Genomic DNA, 6332 nt, shown 5'->3' with positions numbered 1-6332 from the left:
TTAATGTGGTTATAAATAACTATGGTAAGAAGGTAGAAAGTCATATAGTTATTTAAGGACAATAATTCAGCCATTATCTTTTGCATATTCTATGCTAGTTTTTACTTTGAATTAATAGTTTTCCCAAGATTAGATATTGCAAAATTTCTACTCTTATAAGTAGTCAACTAGATAACATTATTAATATTAAACCCCTCTCACTGAAAGATGTTTAGATAAAGTTTGCTTCATTATTTTATCTATACTGAGCACAAGTTATCTCTTTGAAAGAACCATCCCTTCACTTAGCTTCTTTCTCCAGTTTAGGTGAGAGAATTCTCACTTTAAATACTATTGTGAACTAGAGAAATTAATGAAAAATATATTTAAAACAAATACACATCATCAGATGAATTATTATTTTGTTGATCTAAGCAATGACACTTGTCAAGTGCGTTAATAAAAATAATAAAACCATGAATTCCCAGCAGAATAGATGGGCATAAGAGAGTATATGTCAGGAAGGAGGAAAACTCCTCTCTTTTAGTTAAATTTAAGACATTAAGCCAGATTCTCATTTCTTTCTGATTCTTATGACACAGAAATTTCACATTGCTTTGGTTGCATATATTGTCTTTTAAAAAATTTTGTTAAACTATAACCTACAGTCAATCACCTGCTAGTGAATATAAAAAAGACACGTGATAACAGATTTTAGAGGCAGAATATATTTCAGAAGCCACTTAATGCTAAATTTACATTTTATTGATAAGGAATCAGGACACAAAGTCATACAAGTTGCAAGTGTCAGAGGTGGAATTTTAAACCAGATACTCAAGTTTAAAATCAGTATGCTTTTCACTTTTTATTTGTGTACATGTATGAGTCCTTGGAAATAAAGTAAATTTGTGTCTCCTAAAACAGGATCCATACTGATTTTTTAAAAGTGCCTTTGTGAGAATATTATTCTTGTAGAATGAATAATATCTCCTAAAATATTCTTTTAGAAATGAGATCCAGTTATATTAAAGGTGTAGTCCCAGTTTTCACTCTCATGTCACAACACTTGTAGGTTCCCAAGCAATAACTATATGAGTGTGATGTTACTATTCTTTTGATGGATGAAAGCAATAAATCAAGGTAGTTACAGCATTCTTAAGGGGCAGTGGTAAAAGGGGTTAGAAAAGACATTTTGGAATAATTGAGTGCTTTTCAAAAGCAAAAGATTAATAGCCCTGGCTACCCCACAAATAATGCCAGCAAGCTTTTTAAAAATCTCTTGGCAAGCATATCCTTCTTCTGATTAGCATGTCCCCTGCTATGTCAGTTTTAGCTCTTTATTGAATTGAGCTTATTTATTGCTTCCTTAATCCCCTGGCAGAGGGGCTGGCAGTCCTACTTAGTACTAAGATGTACTGAAGTTCAATAGCCTCAATAAAAAATAGAAATATTTTATTCAGAAATATCTATAAGACTGATCATCCATACCTAGAACTGTCCATATTATGTTAAGGAGAGCTGAAAGATTCTCAATGTTCTTGGAAGCTCTGAAACCCTAGTATTATCCAGGATGAAGATGGCTGAAAAAAGAATTTCACAGAATCGTGTTCTCACTGATTTAGGAAAAGCAGCATATTGTGAAAAGAGCAATGGATTTGGAAGCAGAGGAACTGGATTCAAAGCATACCTTTTTTTTTTTTTTACTATCTATGCGAACTTGGTAGATCACTTAAACATTTCTCAATTCTTTGTTCATAAAATATGGAGGGTGGAGTACATGAACTCTGAGCGTCTTCCAGCTCAAAGTTGGGTTCTAGTCCAATATGTACCTGAAACACATATCCCTGAGAAATGATCATAGAGATTTTGCTAGAAGAACTCTTTGGATGTGGATGTCAGGCTGTCCATTCATCTTTTAGGACAGTAGCAATTATTAAGGTTAGGGAGTTTTTCTTATGTTTTAGAGGTTTTCTAGAGTTTTTCTTATGTTTTCGAAAATAGGTTTCTTGACTTCTATTCATTAGTCTTGGGGGTTTTTTTAGGTTTTTTTGCAAGGCAATTGGGGTTAAGTGGCTTGCCCAAGGCCACACAGCTAGGCACTCCTGACTTCAGGGCCGATGCTCTATCCACTGTACCACCTAGCTGCCCCTAGTCTTGTTTTTTTAAGACCAAACAATGCAAGTCCTCTTTTTCTTCCAGCCTTCAAACATTTTAAGATGACAATTGTAAATCTCCCCATCCCAAAAATCTTCTCTATGAAATTTAAACTTTTTAATTTCCTCATTATTGTTGTTCTTGGTGGTGTTGTCATTCTTCAGCTCATTTTATAGATGAGGAACTGAGGCAAACAGGGTTAAATGACTTGCTTAGGGTCATACAACTAGTGTCTAAACTCGGATTTAAACTCAAGAAGATGAGCTTTATTCTAAGCCCAGTGCTCTATTCACTGCACCACTTAGAAAAAATTACCATCACCCTGAACTTTAGTATATAGTTTGTCCATTGTCCTGTCAGTGATCAAATACTTTTCTTATAAGACTTGTAATAATTGTAGTAACTCAGACCTTTCAATGACTTCAAGAGGTAATTTCAACCAGATTTCTAACCATTGTAAGAACTGGTGCTAGGGAAAAAATGCAAAATAGAAGAGGCATCCAGGACCTTGAGGTCTGTTCTCCTTCTCACCTATATGAACACTGAAATGTGATGGCTATTACAGTAACTGAGAGAGGCAAAGTGAAAGAAGTTCTAGAGATTCTCCATGCTAAGCATATAGGAAGAGAGAGGAAACAGAGGAAAGAATAATGCCTTTTAAGGTCTACTGAGTACTCTTTGATGCAGGCCCCTCTCGAACACTGCACAGAGAAAGAGATAATTCTGTGTTATCCCAAACTACCACTTTTCTTCATGGGGCTCTGAGAGTGGACAGCTTAGTTCCACACATACTCTAAGGAGTATTTTCCAGTTAATATAGATAGGTGATGGGGAGGATTCCCCTTACCATTCCATTATGATTAAAGAGGAAACTTCAAAGTTTCAAGAATAAGACAGTGTCAATTTGCCTTCAAACTTATGTCACTTTGAAATTTATTCTGTTATCATTCTTTTTCACTCATTTATGAAGAAGTCCCAAATAGGGTAGCAGTTGGAAATATTCTTGGGGAGAATGTACTACATTCTTAGGTACAGGCATATAAAAATGGAACTATTTGGGTGTAAGGGAGCTTTATATTATAGATCTGGATAGCTTAAAATGGAGGAATGATCTCTGGATGCCTCAAGCTAGTTGGATCTGCTCTAGGTTCAAGAAGTCATACAACTTTTAGATATGTTTAATCTTATGGACAACTTTCCACTAGAAGATCTAAAATCTTGTTGGGAAATCTTATCTTGTCTGTTTTAAGTTGCTCAATATTGCCACTACAGTTACTCTCAGGTAGAAGAAAACAACTTTACAAGAAACCAAAGGGAACCAGGGGAAAGGAACCAGAACTGCCTTTCCCCTAAATTTTCAAGCTGAAAAGAAGGATTGAAATGGGGATGGGAAAAGAGAATACAGAGAACAAGGAGTTTTATATAAAAAAAAGTTTTTCTAACACAAAGTCTCATTAGTTTAAATTTTCTCACTAGTAAAAATCTTCAGAAGCAACTCTGATACTGAATCAGGATATCAATAACAAAGTGAAGATAAAGCACAATAGCATAACAATGAGAATGATTGGCTTGTAACTATTTGATCTATGGTGCTTAAAGACAGACTGAAAGACAAAACTCTCATGAGGGTACAAAGAAATTTCCAATTATACAATTTGAAGGATGGGTTACATTAACCTAGGTATACTTTATCTTGTTGAGACTTCAACTCTTTAGTTCCCTTTGAGAGGTCAAGGACAGTGTACCATTTTTCAATATTTTTGGAAACCCATCTCCATGTTTTAGCAGCAAAAATTTCCCTCAATCAGCCATGATGGATTCCAGGAACAACTTGGTTGATTTGGTAAAATGCATTTTTATTATGCATCATTAACTGAGCTTGCAAAAGATTCTAGTGTAATGTGACCTTTTGAGGTAATCATTTTAAACACACACATACATACATACATACATACATACACAAAAACTAAGAACAATTACATGTATTTCAGGCATAGAACTAAGGAGTAAATCTGTCTGAAATTCCATGAGTAATAAACTCTAGGTAAAGAATATGTTTTCAAAATAGAGTGATTAGAAGAACAAAATGTTACAGTATAATGTAACTCTGGTCATTTTTTTTCATTGGAACTTTCCACCCACTACTCCTGAAAGAAAAAAAAAAAGTGCTCTTGAGTTCCGAACAACCATTATGTACTTATTTTTTCCTTAATAGTTGCTGGCATATTAGCTGTTGAGTAGGTTGTTCTGGGACTTCTCACTATGCCTTCATTATTCCTTTTCTATTCAATGAAGTGACATTCCTGGTTAGTTATGAAGTGGAAAATGCAGGTCTTGTAACTTACCATGCTTGCTCATATTCAAAAAAAAGCAAAAAAAAATAGTTCTTTGTTTTGTTTTGGTAGCAGAAAGGCATTTTTCTTTCTTTCAATTTTTATTATCAATTTGACAAACACTAACAAACATGAACATTTGCAGAAAAAAATATGGAACAATGCTTGATAAATTTACATGTCATTCTTCAAAGGATCCATGCTAAGTTTCTCTGTATTGTTCTAATTTTTGTATATATGTTGACAAAACCAAAAAACGTTTTAAAAGGTAATTAAAATTATTCAGATTCTAATTTCCCTACCATATCTAATTAAGATATTTTAAAAACAAATTACTTAGTTAATATAATAGAACAAAGTACAGAGAAGTTGGAATTTCATATGTTGCAATGCTAGGAGTTTTATTAGAAGTTTATATTATGATATGATTTGTTATGATCTGATATATTATATGAGATTATATGAGAAGTGTTACCTGTGTGCTGGTCAATTCCTATGGTGGGCAAATAGGGAGTATTTCTCTACTCTTGACTCAGAGTAAGCACTCTGAAAGCAGGGAAATAAAATTACCCACAGTGTATGAGGCATTTTTATTGAACAGACAACATGGAAAGGGAAAACAACTATCACCACCTTCAAATGGCTTACCCTGATGCTCTTCCAGCCAAGTGATCCTCAGAGGAGTGCTTCTGAAAGTTGCAATCTCAGTGCTATGATTTTACTTCCTGCTAAGGACAGTCATATATGTTTAATATTCATAATATCTTTTTCTCTGTTAAGAACTTTTTACTGGGATCCACTTTTTGTAAGTCTTATGAGTTCCTCAAGACACTCCAGCAACCATCATCAACCAGTGACAATTAGTATTCTACTGGTTGTCTCTTCCCTGACTTCAAGGAAGCCCAGTGTTCTCCTCCAGGCCCTGATATCTGAGTTTTCTTTCCTTCCAAACCTAAATCTTACTTTCTCCAATTTTTCTTTTTAGGAGATTCTCACTAATTTCAGTCTTCTTCAGGAAAGCCTCACTTCAAGTTAAATCATAGCTCCTCTTTCTTTTCTTTGGAAGCACACCAGTTCTTTGGGTCTCTACCTCTCTTAATTTTTGTTGTTACTGTTTCTGGTGCTAGCTAACATCTCTTTATTTTCCACTTCTAGTCTTTGTGGCCTTGTTCAGTCTTGGTTGATACTCTATCATAATAGGGCTCGATTTCTAATGGGTCAGATTCCATTCTCAGAATACCCTAAAAAGTTGATGTGTGAATACCTCTCCCAATTCCACTGCTGAACCTACAGGGAGAAAGTTTATATAGCATTGAAAGAATCACAAAATTCTGACCATCATTTTAAGTCCTATTTATTCTATGATTTTGAAGAAAGCTACATTAGTCTGAGAGCTAAAAGGACATAGAAATCAATTACATGAGAAATCACCAGATTTCAAAACCTAGATTATATTTTCTTATTTCTTTTTATTCTGGTGAACTAAGAGAAAAGAGGCATGATATAGCACTGAGTTGACAGAAGACGTGTCTTCTTTTAAAGTTCTGGCACAGTGGTACAATGGGCAGGGACCACTGTCCCTGGAGTACAAGGCCTTAGGGTTTAAATACTACCTCTTATCCTCACCGTCTTGAGCGTATTATTCAATCCTTCAGGGCCTCAGTTTTCTCTTATGGAATTGACCAAATGATCTTTGAGGTTCCTACGAAGTCTACATATATGAAGACATGAATTTGTGTATGTGTATGTGTATGTATATGTGTTTGTGTGTAAGAATTAAAGGGTCTTGACTATCAAGCATTCAAGTCCCATTGACTACCTTCTATCTTTTTGCCTTTTGTTCAATTATACTTTCATGGGAGATGA

General features: G+C 34.6%; 1 non-coding gene across 1 annotated transcript; it reads right to left on the bottom strand.

Annotated features, from left to right (window-relative positions):
* Positions 1 to 4613: 4613 nt before the first annotated feature.
* Positions 4614 to 4719, bottom strand: LOC141492391 (U6 spliceosomal RNA). Its single transcript, XR_012469874.1, has one exon. It is a non-coding gene; the product is annotated as a U6 spliceosomal RNA (small nuclear RNA).
* Between the last annotated feature and the right edge of the window lie 1613 nt (positions 4720 to 6332).

This window comes from Macrotis lagotis, chromosome 6 (genome assembly GCF_037893015.1).
Source record: "Macrotis lagotis isolate mMagLag1 chromosome 6, bilby.v1.9.chrom.fasta, whole genome shotgun sequence".
In the NCBI taxonomy this organism is placed as follows: Eukaryota; Metazoa; Chordata; class Mammalia; order Peramelemorphia; family Peramelidae; genus Macrotis; species Macrotis lagotis.
The sequence above is the reverse complement of the archived record's forward strand: the minus strand, read 5'-3'. Positions and strand labels throughout refer to the sequence as shown.